Source organism: Triticum urartu, chromosome 1A, assembly GCF_056163025.1.
Source record: "Triticum urartu cultivar PI428250 chromosome 1A, HENAU_Tu73, whole genome shotgun sequence".
NCBI lineage: Eukaryota > Viridiplantae > Streptophyta > Magnoliopsida > Poales > Poaceae > Triticum > Triticum urartu.
Window position 1 is genome coordinate 483,742,790 of NC_141873.1, and position 15,509 is coordinate 483,758,298.

Consider the following 15,509-nt stretch of genomic DNA (forward strand, 5'->3'; position numbering starts at 1 on the left):
CTAATTTATTTATGTTTATTTTTATTTTTTTAAATTGTTCTGGGGTGGGCCCCGGCTGTCATTGGGCCATGGGCCTTAACGGGCGTTGGGCATGGGCGAACCAGCCTGGCATCGGGGGAGCCCGCCCAGGTGGGCGAGGCCGCCTAGGCGAGCGCCGGCAGGCGGCGGCGCAAGGGGAGGTGGCGTAGGGGTGGCCGCGGCGGCGGGCAGAGCGCGACGCACACGGGGTAGCAGCAGCAGGGCTGCACGACGGAGGGAGAGCAGCGGCAGGGGGCGGCCTAGGCGCGGCCACGGCGGGGCTCGCCGGCCGGCCGTTTCCGCTGAAGGAAGCCGGCGCGGTTGCGGGCAAGCAGGCGGCGGCGCGCAGGGTCAGCAGCGGCAGAGCACGACGGAAGCAGCAAAGCAGCAGCAGCAAGGGCGCGGGCGTGCGAGGGGTGGCGGCCGTGCGCGGGAACGGCGGGCGTGGTGAGCACGGGGTGGCCGTGCGGGGCGGATGGCGCGAGTGCGGTGGTCGCGGGGACGAGGCAGCATAGAGGGGAAGAGGAGGCCGGGGGCCTCACCGTCCGATGCAGGGGAATGGCAGCGGGCTCGAGGTGGAGGCGGACGACGGCGAGTCGAGGCGGTGGTGCAGTGGTGGGGCGGTCTGCGCTGGCGACGTCCGGTGAGGAGGGGTGAGGACGAGCGACGAAGACGGGAAGGCGGCATCGACGACGGCGGGTGGCGGCGGCTCCAGCTGGGATTCCGGGCGACGGTGGCGTCGAGCGCCCCCGATCCAAATCGGGGGGAAGGGGAACCGAGCGAGAGAAAGGGGGGATCAGGGGAAGTGGGGTCGTGGGGGTTTAGGTTTGTGGGGTGAGGGGGGTTAAGGGAGGAAGGTGGGCCGGTCTAGTACCATGCCCAACTGGTGGGCCGAAGCCCAGGGGAGGGGGGTTTGGCTTTTCTTTTCTTTTCCATTTGTTCCGTTTTCTATTTTTGTATCGGTTTTGCATTTAATTTATACCACAAATAGGGTTTGTAAAATAAGGGACTTTGACCAATAATTTACAATGCAAATTCAAACACTGCCCGAAAAAGTTTGAGAGTAAATAAATTCATTTGGACTTTCCAATATCTTAAAAGGCATTTAAATATTTGTTTTAGCCACTGCTTTGTTTAGTTTAGGGCATTTGAAAACTTTACAAAAATGTTGGCTCATCACCAATACTAACAAATGATTATTTGCAACACCTTGAACCTTTTAGCTTTAAAGTTTGAAAACTTTTATAGTTTGACTTGATTCTTAAAATTTGAATTTGAACGAGGTTTGAATCAACATGAGTTTATCAACAGTAATTGTGGTGACGTGGGGCCACCAGTAGAGGGTTACTATAGCTTAATTATCCAGGCGTCACAGGGAGATCTGTGTTCCAATCCTCATCATCCATATTGGCACCATAACCTTCCTTTAGGTAAGAATGATATTTAATGCATGTACTCATCTCTATTTTGCGACTGCCATGAGAAAATAATGCTATTGTTTACTAGTACACTTGTACTCCCTCACTGACAAAAAAATTTCTGAAATAGAAGGCCAATCATGTACTTAGTTTCACCAACTGGTGAGGAGAAAGAGAAACAAAGATGAAGAGGAGGAAGAAGAAGAATAAACAGTGCCAAGGTGATCTTGGTAAAGTCGAGGCCTCAGTCGAGGCCATTCAAGGGATCCGGCAACGTCTACCTTACATGTGAGACGATCCTCCAGGGATCCCTTCCACTTCTGCGTATTGTCCATGATGAATTTGATGCTACTATTAGAGTAATATGCTAATGTCTTTCTATCCTTTCTCACTAAGCTAATGAAGGTTTCACCTTGTTCCTACTTGTGCAAACAGGGATCATGTTGTGCCAATCATACATTTTAGTGGAACTACACAAGACAATACAATGAACTGTATCCCAACTAGTGCTTTAATTCTGCTGGAAGTTCTTGATGATATTTCGATATAATCTCAGCACTGGTAAACAAGAGTGATTTCAACCATACATTTGAAGTGCACAAAAATATATACTATTGAGTGATTCTAGTGAGTGCTTTATCATCTCTTTTAGGACTACATGAATAAGCTCTTTTGCTCAGGTTGGTACCGACCTAAGGCCTTCATCCATATTAGTTTGTTGTCATCTCTATTTGTAGCGTGCTACTATCATGAGAAACTCCTTTATCTTTGCACGTTAAAGTGTTGCAACCTATGATACATGGCAATGCTTTGAGTGTTGAGCTAATTGGCACTGATTAAATAAACTAATACCTCTCTTTGAGCAAGACTACTATGTTGCTAACTTTACCCATTAACATAATGAAGGTGCTTCTATTTGTTAGTGTATGTTTCATCAACTAGTCCCACTATTACAGTAATCTCACTCTCTCAATATATGTGCCAACAGGGATGCTCGATTTTGATGGAACTGCACAAAAACTTTGGGTGCTTCATTGCCTCGACAGCTTCCTTCCTTTCCTGTCAGTCGCTAATCTGGGATTGCTTCCTTCCTTTGCTGTCAATCGCTTGGCTTATCTCGGCTTCCAGTCAAAGGAAATAGTAATTGATATGCTACCTCACACATGTTGGTACTGGTCTTTATCCTTATTATTGTGCTTGTCATATGTATTGGTAATTTGGTATTGTGCTACTGTTTGCCGATTTCATAAAAGAGTAACTTGGAGCCTGAACTCGCAGGCAAATCATTATATTGGGTGATTTCAGTAGAACTGCACAAAAGGATCAGATGGACAGGTACTTATGTTGCTTCTGTGTACTCCAAAGTTCACTCAGACAAGCATTGATGTTGACAAGAAGAAGTGCCTATATTCATTCGAGTATCAACTGGCGTCAACCAGTTGTCAAACTCCAAGTATTAGGATAGTGAACGCCAAAAATATTGCTTGGCGCATAGCCCAGAAAAACGCAGTCCAGTCTTTGGTCCCAACTTGTGCTGTTTGGTTATCGGCACATATGGTACCGAACTGTATGGCATGGAGTCTAAATATTCTAGACAAGTTGGCTGACGTGTATATTCATCTGGCACTTAATCAGTCTGCATGCCAGGGATGCTCCATTTCAGTTGAACTGCACAAAAATTTTGGGTGGTTCATTTTCTCAACCGCCTCCTTTCTTGTCTATAGTGTAGAATTTTGGCGAGCTATGGGACCAAGATGAGCCAGTAAACTAGTTGGATGAAAGTAGTGGCCAAGTTGCTCAAACCTCCCTCGGCACAAGGCCACTATTTGAGGATAAACCTACAAGCAAAGTTCAGATTGTCTGTGCTGCCTCTTATGTACTCGAAAGTTTACTCGTATAAGCATTAATTTTAGCAAGAAGTACCTCCGACTGAACACCATTTACTAGTCTGTACCCTAGGTAATTAAAGTTCGTCCATGGATGATATTGGTTGTGATCTCAATCATTTGGTTGCATAAACATACTGAACATGTGTATATCTGGATCTTTTTGTGAATTATCTATGAATATTGTCGTGTGATCTATCAATCATTTGGATGCATAGACATGTTGAACTTGTGTATATATATGAAACTTTTGAGTTGTTGATTGTGAATGTTGGCTATGAATATGAACGTGTCATGTGAACCTGAGTTTGATACGAATGTTTACCTGTTCTATTGTACTTGTGTGTGAACTTGTTAGTATGTCTACTGTGGGATTTGTGACGTGTGGGTGTCAACGACACACCTTCTTCCCAAGAAGAATTGCACCTGCTTTGTTAGGGTAGCAACAGTGCATCGGCTCTTTTTAATATTTTTGCTCTGTCTTCCCCCTCCCCCGCTCAACCCCTGCCGTAATGTTTTTGGCCTCAAAACAAGCATAGTACTGCATGGTTTTGGGGGCTTGGTGAAAAATTGAGTGCTGGTTTTTGTAGGTTGTCCCGCCCAGCAAATGGGTTGCTGGTCCACCACGGACTGGGAGGCTAAATATACAAGTTGTATGGTGCAGAGGCAAGTAGAAAAACGCCATCGAGAGCCATCCACTAAAAAAAATCACGTCTGATGTGCTTCTTCAGTCGCACCGCCGCCCCCTCTTTAATCTAGTTCGCTCGGGGATCTAGCTAATACTCCTTTTCGGTTTATAAGGCTCAATTAAAAAATCTCACCAACCAAGGTAGATGGTGAGTGGTGGAATACTTTTTGTAGTTTGCAAAAGCACCCAATTAATGCTCTTGCTTTCCTCAAAAAAGTATGTTTACCAATGCATTAATTGCAATGCATGCATGCATAAATTACATGCATTGGTCAATTTTCTCTTAATACTTGCATGCAATGATTTAATGCACCTTGGAATCTGAACATGTGATGGGGAACAACCAAATTGAGCCTTATAAAATGGAAAAACTAAAATTTTGAGATAAGCCCTATAAACCGGAGAGGAGGGAGTATCATTTTTTTCCAGAGGGCGAACAAGTATCAGCTAGGCCTAGGTATGCGTAGCCCATGACATACGGAGATAGTGGTTTCAACTTATTTTTTGAGGTCCATACCGTCCTATGGGCCTCCCAGCATAGGTTTTACTTTTTCTTAAAGATCGGCAGTGCCGGGGTACTGATCCACGGGCACCTATGGGACCGGCGGACCGGGTCCCTTTCGGTTCGGCAGGGGCGGAGATCGTGCAAAGAGGAAATCGAGGCGATACACGCGAGCGATTTACCCAGGTTCGGGCCGCACGGATGCGTAAAACCCTACTCCTGCTTTGTGGTTTGTATTGATTTCTTGCTCGGGAGCGCGAAGTGCTACAGTACACTCCAGCAGATAACGAGACCGAGCGTGAGTGTTTCTTCGAACCCCCCTCTACGTTGCACACGGGCCTCCTTTTATATGCTCAAGGGGTCACCGACAGGTGGCAACGGAGGCCAAGGGTAAAAATGGAAAGGTGCTGCGGTAGGTATAGCTACCTGCTACAGTGTATCATACCTAACCCTGACGGCAGGGGACAAGGGCCTTAAATGCCCGTCTGTGCCGCCTAAACAGTGCAAAAAAGGACCGCCAGGGACGCCACCGTTCGCCACGATGGCAAACTTGTCAGCGCCGCTTGCCACCGCGCACCGCAAGCTGCACAGCCTTCCGCGACGTACGCCTGGAGGGGTCCCAGAGCGACACGTTGGTGGATGTGCTGGAGCGCGGGTACAGTGGTGTCTTGCCGCGGCAAGCGCCTTGCCGCGGTTGTTGTCTTGTCGCGCCCGGGAGCTTGTCGCTCACCGGGCCTTGCCGGGACTTGTGACGTGTCGCGGCAAATTCCTCGAGATGCCTTGGTTGGCCTTCCCGGCAAGCTCCTCTTGCCGGGGTCTTGAGGTGCCTTGGTTGGCCTTCCCGGCAAGCTCCTCTTGCCGGGGTCTTGTCTTCTTGACTTGGATACTTTGTTCTTGAATGGCTCCAAAGGAACCACGGAGGACCTTGGCGGTCACCCGGCAAGCCTTGCCGCGGGGTGCTGCGTCTGCCCGTGCACAAGTTCGGGATACTAGGGTACCCCTACCCTAGTACACCGACAGGAGCCCCCGGGCCTGGGCCATACACGGTGCCGAGCGCTGTTGGGCCAGGCCCAAAACAGGGCATGGGCACGCGCGGCCTAGGTTACGCCGTATCTTACTCCGTATCCACCGCGCCCTCCCCGAACGGCATGCGTTGAATGCGGCGTCGTGGGAGAGATCGTGGGTGGTTTCTTTATTTGGAAATGCGGAACGTCCGCCCCCTCCCTCTTTATAAGCAGGGGAAACAGGGGCAGTTCGCCCACTCGCCCGTTGCCGTTCCAATCTCAGAAATCTCCGCCGCTCCCTCGCCTTCCCAAAGCTGAGAGAGAGAGCAGCGCTCCGCCCCCACATCGCCACCAGCACCACCAACGCCGTCGACCTCCTCCACTGCTTCCGCCATGGCTCCAAAAGCTGACAAGGGGAAGGCCGTGAAGTCGACCGAGGCGCAGCGGCTCGCGGCGGTGCGGAAGGAGCGGGTCGTCTTCCCCCCCCCCAAGCTTGGCGCGAAGGAGCTGAGGGAGAACTACTACCTTTTCTGGTCGGCGGAGATGCGCGCGCATCCGCGCACAAAGGTACTCCCCGCCGCCGCTTGGAAGAAAGCTCCGAATGGATACCCCTTCTTTGCTCTATTCTTCTACTGCGGGCTCTGCCCGCCTTTCTCTGAGTTCTTTTGCGACATCATGAATACCTATGGATTCCACCTCCTTGACTTCACCCCCAATGCCGTCCTGACCATGGCAGTTTTCGCACATCTCTGCGAAAACTTTGTCGGAGTCCTTCCCAACGTAGCCCTCTTCCGCCACTTCTTCATACCCCGAGTAGAGAGAGGAGAATCTCTATCCGGCGGAATCGCCTGGATCTCAAGGGCCGGCAAGAAGGAAACGTATCTGGAGGGAGAATTCTGCGGCAAGTGGGAGGAGTGGAGGGCAGATTGGTGCTGGATTGACGAGGAGAGCCCACAACCATTCACCACCCGGCGCCGAACCCCAGTAGCACGCGGCAGCGATTGGAGCGACGTGGCCCCGGAAGATGATAGGCTGAAGATTGCTGTCACCAGGATCCTGCGCCTCAGGCTTGCCGGGCTTACTGTTGGCGCCGTTGGCGCAGATTTCCTTCGCCGCCGCATCGCCCCCCTGCAGGAACGGGGGAGGCCCACTTGGGAGTTCAAGAATGCGGCAGACATCATGAGGCTGCGGCCGGGCCTCAATTACAACTTCACAGTCCTGGAGCTCAACGCGATGCTTCAGGAGCTCTTCAAATATGACCCCCAACATCCCGAGGTTTTCAGGTTGCCGGGGGGCGTCGTCCCGCTGTGCAACAATTCCTCGCTCGACCACATCCGTGCAATGATGCCGGAGTGCGACTCGCATGGGATTGTGCCAACTTGGCAGGAGCCTGCCGACGACGTCGTGCAGCAGTTCTTCGACGACTTGGTAGAAGTGCCAATCCGCTCCGACGAGAAGGATGGCCTCACCCGCGACACCACTGATGCAGAGATGGCGCTCATCGCCACTAGGCTGGAGGAGGCGGCGGCAGCCGCAGCCGCGGGCGAGTTTGGGTTCACGGTGGAGGAGGCAGACGCAGCAGAGGCGGCAAGCCGTGCCGAGCGAGGGGAGCCCGCCGGCAAGAAGGAGCTTGCCGGGCGTGGCGCCGAGCCGAGCGAGCCCGCCAAGGACACGAGCGGCTCGTTGGAAATCAACTCCTCTTCCACCTCGTCTTCAGACAGCCCACCACAAGCAGAGCCTCCATCCCCACCAAGAAGGTGTCTCCGCAAGGTCGGTGACGTGGCGGAGCGGCAAGCGGGTCAACAGTCGCCACGCCGCGTGACACGCTCTACCGCGGCAAACACCGTTGCCGCGGGAGCGCCTCATGCTGCGACGGCAACTGGAGCGGAGTCTAGCCGGACCACTGCTTCAGTTCCTGCCGCTGCTCACGCCGCGCCGGCAGCCGGAGTGGGATCGTCTCAGACCGCTGCCATTGCTCCCGCCAAGCGGCCAAGGGAAGCTACCCCTCCGCCTCCTCGCGCCGGGCGCGCGCCAGACTTTGACTTCTCCGCGTTCAGCTCCGACGAGGAAGAAGAAGAAGAGTAAGCTTCTCTTGTTGTACTTGTAGTTCTTCAATCCTTGCTATTTGTCTTGTTTCTCACTTGCTTTTCTCTGAACTTGTTCCTCTTTAGGACTCTGGCCCAGAGAGCGGCAAAGAGAGCTAAGGTCCCGGTGATCGTCATCGAGGACGAGCCCACTGCAACAACAGGTGGCGCGCCCGAGACAACCTTGCCGGACCCGGCGACTTTCCCCCAGAGCAGCCCCCAGCGTAAGTATATGATTTACTTTCCGTTGCGAGGCGCGCATGGGTACTTGTCTTTGCTGATATCTGCTTGTTGACTTGTGTAGGAGCCGAGCAGCCCCACCAGGAGCCAAGGGAGAATTCCCCGACAAGGGAGAACTCTCCGGCAAGGGAGGGCTTCCCGATAAGGGAGAAGTCTCCGGCAGGGGAGGGTTCCCGGCAAGGGACAGCAGCAGCGGCCCCCCGACGGCGGAGACCACGACTGCAGAACCTGGTGCAGGTACTCCTCTTGCTTCAAAACTTCCCTTGGGTTCTTCTTGGGTTTTTGCTGGATTTAGCTTGACTCTTCTCCCCTTGCCGGCTGTCAGACCCATCTGCTGCGGAGCGGATGGAGATCGAGGTCGCCGCCGAGGACGTAGCCGGCGCTGGTGATCCCGCCGGCGCCGAGGCCGCCAAAGCTGGCGCCGCGGCGACTGGCGAAGGATCTGGCGATCGTACTGACGCCCCAGAGGCCGCAGGAGCGCCAGGCGCTACACCGACCGCCGACCCGTCCGCCGAAGCCGCAGCGCCAAGCACCGAGGAGCCCCAGCCGGGCGTTTACTTGAAGGCCGGAGAAGGCGTCTTCATCAACCTCCCCTGGGCGTCAAGCTCCAGGGCGCCGGTCGAGGGGGAGATCTTCGACGGAGAAGTGCTTGCCTCCGCGGGGTTGACGCTGGTCGACGTGCCAAGCACCAGCAGCAACGAGCCCGAAGAAGAGCGGCTGCTGCAGAAGTTGATGTCGCTCTACCACGCGCGGCAAGCCAAGCTGGAATCCCGCGAGCCGCTTGTCGCGAAGGCGGGAGCAGACATTGAGAAGCGCGCAGAAGAGCTCGGGGGTTTCCATCGGGAAGCCCTCCGATCCCTGGCGGAGGAGCGGGAGCAGCTCGCTGAAGCGCAGAAGGCCTTCCTCCTCGAGAAGGCCGAAGTCGAAGAGCGGCAGCGACTTGCCGCTATGAAGCTAGCCGCAGAGGAGGGCGAGCTGGCGCAGCGGAAGGTCAATCTCGACGCCCGCGAGGAGGAGCTTGCCGCACGCGAGGGGAAACTTGACAGAGCCCTCAAGCGAGCGGAGGATGCTGCTGTAGCCGCCGAGGCCGCCAAGGAGGAGTTGAAGACGAAGGTGGCACGGCTGGAGGCCGATCTCTCCGAGAAGGGCAAAGAGCTCAGCGCCGCCAAGGTCTCCAACGTGGATCTTGAGTTGAAGCTAACCACTTTGACCAAGACTCTGGACAGCGCCAAGAAGCGGGAGGCGGCCTTGAAAGAGGAAATCAAGGCTGACAAGGCGCTGCTGGAGAGTGCTGCCGCCGCCCAGAACGCTTTCAGGGAGACCGTGACGCACTGGACATAGAGTCTTGTGAATACCGCCACAGATATCGACAAGGAGCTGGCGCAGCTGGGGATGGAGGATCTCGGGTATTCCTCCAACGACAACCTCCAACCCAGCGCCAAGCTCGTCCTGTTCTTCAAGGGCGTGGCGACGGCCCTTCAGCGGCTCCGGGAAAGGATCCCCAAGAAGCTGGCCGACGAGTCGCGCAAGATCTGCGCGGGAGCTCTTCAGAAAGTGTTGATGAAGGTGGCCTTCCGCAATCCGGGCCTCCGCCTCACCAACATCCTCAGGACCTTGCCGCCGGAAGGTGACCTGGAGGAGCTCAAGGCCCTTGTCGCACCCATTGTGGACAAGGTGAGCGGGATCAAGAGGGTCGAAGGCGATCGCGTAGATTAGGCCGCCCATTTCTTCTTTCCTTGTCGCTGTTTATCATGTCATAAAAACAATCTATTAGAGCTGCGACAAGCTATCTTTGTAATATAGCTTTGTTCTATGGAATGATTGCAATGTTATTCCCTTTACTTGATCCCTCCCTTTGTATGTCTTTTTACCCTACGCTTTTAGGGAACTTGCCGGTGCAGGCACCTAAGCCGCGAGCGCTGAGTACGGGACGTCAGCCGCCTGCTGGCGGTGCCGCTACCGACAAGAAACCTTGTCGCGACTAGTTGCAGCTCACTTAAGTTGCTGAGCGGACTCGAAACAAAGTAAGGGCACTAGCGGCTCACTTAAGTTGCTGAGCGGACTCGAAACAAAGTAAGGGCGCTAGCAGCTCACTTAAGTTGTTGAGCGGACTCGAAACAAAGTAAGGGCGCAACTAGCTACGAGTTGGTTCCTCCGTGCACAGGTTTTCCATACAAAGTGCGGTCGTTCAAGGGAGATAACTTAAAATTTTAAAAATTTGATTGCTCAAACTTTGGCAACTTAGCTTTTTCTGTTGTTTGCTTCCCGGCAAGGCAAAACTTTTCTTGAACAACGCCTGGTCCTTACCATCGTCTTCTCCTTCCCCCCCCCGGCAAACTTGTGGGCGAGGGGAACCTTCCTTTCAAAAGAAAGAAGAGACAATACAGATATGGGCCTTTACGGCTTGTTATGGCTTACCGTGGAGTAGGTGCTGCACAAAGTGTCAGATCATATATGCCAAAAAATAAGAAGCATAAAATCGACAAAATGTGCGAAGCACATGAGCTTTACTTATGCACGGGGTCTGCGCCCGGCTTTGTACAAAGGATTACATGCAACAGCGGCAAGACTTGTACAAAAGGTGGTTGCCGGAACAGGTTCCGACAACCGCGCCTTACGGGTAAAACTTACGAAGATGCTCAATGTTCCAGGAGTTGCTCACCGGAATGCCATCTTCGGTCTCAAGGCGGACAGCGCCAGGCCTAGTGACTCGTTTCACCCGGTAAGGGCCTTCCCACTTCGGCGTCAACTTGTTGGAATTCTTGGCGGACTGAACTCGCCGAAGAACAAGGTCGCCTTCCTCGAGACTTCTGGCGTTAACTTTGCGGCTATGGTAGCGGCGCAAAGCTTGCTGGTAGCGAGCAGCTCGCACAGCAGCCTGAAGACGGTCTTCCTCAAGGAGCAGCGCGTCATCTTGTCGCAGCTGCTCTTGCTCAAGCTCATCATAAGCGAACACTCGAGGTGACCCGTATACGAGTTCCGTGGGGATAACTGCCTCTGCTCCATAGACTAGAGCGAAAGGTGTCTGTCCAGTGGCTCGATTTGGCGTCGTCCTGATCGACCAAAGAACCACCGGCAGCTCCTCGATCCAGTTTCTTCCGCACTTGTGCAGCCTGTCGAAAGTTCTGGTCTTGAGCCCGCGCAGCACTTCAGCATTTGCCCTCTCCGCTTGACCGTTGCTTCTCGGGTGAGCAACAGAAGCGAAGCAGACCTTGGTGCCAAGATCTTGGACGTACTACATGAAGGTGCGGCTCGTGAATTGTGTACCGTTGTCGGTGATTATCCTGTTAGGGATCCCGAAGCGGCAAACAATTGACCTGAAGAACTTGACTGCTGACTGTGCTGTCACCTTCCTCACTGGTTCCACTTCCGGCCACTTTGTGAACTTGTCGATTGCAACGTACAAGTACTCAAAGCCCCCGACTACTCGGGGAAAGGGGCCGAGGATGTCGAGCCCCCAGACCGAAAATGGCCAGGATAAAGGGATCGTCTGGAGAGCTTGAGCTGGCTGGTGTATCTGCTTGGAATGGAACTGGCACACTTCACACTTGGTTACTTGTGCAGTTGCATCCTGGAGGGCTGTTGGCCAGAAGAAACCTTGCCGGAAAGCTTTGCCGACAAGTGCTCTTGCGCCAATGTGGTGACCACATATGCCTCCATGTATCTGTTCGTCTTCCCTGTGAATACACTTCAATTTCACACCGTTGAGTCTTCTTCTGTACAGTGTCTTGTCGACGAACTGGTACATACTTGACTGTCGGGCTACTCTTTCCGCTTCTTCTTGCTCTTCGGGAAGTTCTCCTGTCTGAAGGAAACGGACAATCTGCTGCGCCCATGCTGGAGCTTGTGGCTCGACAACAAGGACTAAAGGCAAATCTGCGGCTGCGGGAGCGTCCGCTTCTACGGCAAGAACCTGCGGGTCTGCCGGAGCTTGACGTTCCCCGGCAAGCTTGCCGGAGCAAAACTTGTCGGGAGCTTCTGCTTCAACGGAACAAATCATGGGGTTTGCCGGAGCAGACTGCTCCTCAGCGCTCTTGGTGTTGATCTTGGGGATTGCTGCGGGAACATCCGCTTCTACGGCGAGAACCTGCGGCTCTGCCGGAGCGTGGCGTTCCCCGGCAAGCTTGCCGGAGCAAAACTTGTCGGGAGCTTCTGCTTCAACGGAACAAACCCTAGGGCTTGCCGGAGCAGACTGCTCCGCAGCGCTCTTGGCATTGATCTTGGGGACCTTCTTGGCGGCGGCTTCGGGAAGCTCTGCCGGCAAATAGTCACCAGAAACCAACTTCCTCTTCTTGCTCTGTCCAGTTGATGGTGTTACGGATGGTTGAGTCAGCTTGAGCACAAAAATCCCTGGTTCCACAGGTAACTTAAGTGCGGCACACTTTGACAGGCCATCTGCAATGGCGTTCTGAGCTCTTGGAACATGTTCCATTTGTAGGCCGTCAAAGTGCTCTTCTAGCTTTCTCACTTCGTCGACGTAAGCTTCCATCAACGGACTCTGATAACTCTTGTTTATTTGACGGACGACAAGCTGCGAGTCACCCCTGACAATGAGCTTCTTGATCCCAAGGTCTGCCGCGATCCTGAGACCGGCAACCAAGCCCTCATACTCTGCAGTATTGTTTGTTGCTTGCTCCTTGGGAAAGTGCATCTGGACTACGTACTTGAGGTGCTCTCCGGTGGGTGCGACAAGCAGCACGCCAGCGCCGGCGCCTTGCAGCGAAAAGGCACCATCAAAGTACATCAGCCACTCTTTGCTTGCTTCCTTGTCGGGGATGCTCGTTTCTGGAATTTCTTCATCTGGTGTTGGCGTCCATTCTGCTATAAATTCTGCCAATGCTCTGCTCTGGATAGTTGAAGTACTTTCAAATTTGAGGCCAAAGCTTGACAGTTCCAGTGCCCACTCAACAATCCTGCCTGTCGCTTCTGGATTCTGCAGTATCCTCTTCAGCGGAAAGCGAGTGACAACTGTGATCTCATGTGCTTGGAAGTAATGGCGCAGCTTTCTCGAGGCCATGAGAAGGACGAAAAGCAACTTTTGCACGCCAGAGTACCTTGACCTAGCCCCCTGCAGAAGGGAACTGACAAAGTAAACTGGGCGCTGCACCATTTTCTTCTGTATCTCCTCTTGCATCTGCGTAGATCCATCTTTGTCGGGACCAGAGCTTGTCGGGGGAGCCCCCTGCTTGTCGCTGGATGTGCTTGCCGTGGTTGCGGGCTCATCATCTGCCTCCCTCTCTGCTACTAACGCAGCACTAACCACTTGATTGGTTGCCGCTATGTACAGCAGCAACTTCTCTTGTGGTTTAGGTGCGACAAGTATTGGAGGAGAGGACAGGTATCTCTTCAAGTCTTGCAGCGCAGCCTCCGCTTCCGGAGTCCATTTCATTGGACCTGCCTTTTTCAATAATTTGAAAAATGGCAGGGCGCGCTCAGCAGACCTAGAGATAAACCTGCTGAGAGCAGCCACGCAACCGGCAAGTCTTTGTACATCCTTGACGCGCTTGGGTGCTTCAACCTGCTCAATGGCCTTGATCTTGTCGGGATTGGCTTCAATTCCCCACTGAGACACGAAGAACCCGAGAAGCTTGCCAGAGGGAACTCCAAACACACACTTCTCTGGGTTGAGCTTGAGGCTGATCTTGCGCAGATTAGCAAAGGTCTCGTCTAAATCTTGAATCAGAGTCGCTCTGTCCTTGCTCTTGACCACTATATCATCCATGTATGCTTCCACATTTCTGTGTATTTGCGGTTCAAGAGCGGCATGAACTACCCTTGCAAATGTTGAACCAGCATTTTTTAATCCGAAAGGCATCCGTATGAAGCAGTACGTGCCACATGGAGTAATAAATGCGGTCTTCTCCTCATCCTCTTCTGCCATGAAGATCTGATGATATCCTGAGTATGCGTCAAGAAATGAAAGCAAATCACATCCGGCTGTGGAGTCAACAATCTGGTCAATGCGCGGCAAAGGAAATGGGTCTTTGGGACAAGCTTTGTTAACATCAGTAAAATCGATACAAAGTCTCCATTTCCCGTTTGCCTTGCGCACGACTACAGGATTGGCCAACCACATGGGATGGAGCACTCTTCTGACAAGGCCTGTTGCTTCCAACTTCTTGATCTCTTCTGCAATGAATTCTTGGCGCTCCACTGCCTGCTTCCTGACCTTCTGCTTGACGGGCCGCGCATGAGGACAAACGGCAAGGTGGTGCTCAATTACTTTCCTGGGAACACCGGGGATGTCATACGGCTGCCACGCAAACACGTCGACATTCGCCCGCAGGAAAGCAACGAGCGCGCTTTCCTATTTAGGGTCGAGAGTGGCACTGATGGTGAAGGTACCACCAGTGCCGTCCTCCTTGGCGGACACCTTTTTCGTCTCTGGCGGAGCTGCCATCGTCTTCTTACACTTGCCGGTGGAGCTCGATGGTGCATCCTCGACGGCAGCGCAGCACTCCGAAGAGGTGCACTTGCCGGAGTGGGCATCAGAACTCTTGCCGGACTTGGTCTTCTTCCCCCCGGGAGTTTCAGCGGCAAGTGACTTGCGATCTGCTGCGGCTGCTGCTTCCCGATAAATCTTGTCGGCACAGATAAGAGCATCCTTCTTGTCGCCAGGGACAGAGATGACGCTTATCGGGCCTGGCATCTTCAGCATGTTATATGCGTAGTGAGAGGCTGCCATGAACTTGGCGAGTGCTGGACGGCCAAGTATCCCATTGTAAGGCAATGGAATATCGGCAACGTCAAAAGTGACCCTCTCAGTCCTGAAGTTTAGCTAGCTGCCAAATGTTACCGGCAACATGACTTTCCCCTTCGGCTTGCTCCTTCCCGGGTTGATTCCTTGGAATGTGCCGGTCTCTTCGAGCTCGCTGTCAAGGATCTGGAGCTTCTGGAGTACAGCGGAGGAGATCAGGTTCAAGCCGGCCCCGCCGTCAACTAGCATCTTAGTGACCTTGAGGTTGCGGATAGTTGGTGAAACCAACATCGGCAAGCACCCGACCGCAGTTGTGCGATCAGGGTGGTCCTCAATGTCAAAGATGATAGGCGTGCTGGACCATTTCAGAAGCTTGCGCGATTCGATAGGTGGTTCTGCTGCATTGACTTCCCGCACCCACTGTTTGAGTTGGCGGTGCGAAGTATGCAGAGAAGCACCACCGTCAATGCACAAGACCTCTGTGGCTTTCTGGAACTCCTGCTCACTGGTCTCGACATCATCCATATCTTCGTCGTTGTCGTCATCTTCATCGTTGTCGCGGCCGCGGGGAGGTCTGTCTCCTTGCCGCTGCTTGGCCTTGCCGCGGCGTCCTCCCCGGCCGGCACGCTTCTTGCCAGATTCTCCAGCACCTCCTTGGGCCCTCTCCTTGTCGCGTCGCTCGTACTCAGCCTTTTGCTGCTGGACAAGCTGCTCGACCTTCTTGCAGCTCTGGAGGTCATGGCCCTTGGTGCAGTGAATCTTGCAGTATTGCTTGTCGGAGCCGTCTTGCTTGTCGGCGACCGCCACAGCCTGGCAGTTGGCGCACGCGGCAATCTCCTTGCCAGAGCTACCAACCTTGGCTTTGTTGGCGCCACTTTCGTTGCCGGACTGCTCAACGACTAGCACCTCTTTGCCTTTCTTCTTCCTGTTCCGCCGTCGGTTCTTCTTTGCCGGGGCAGTATCTTCGCTGTC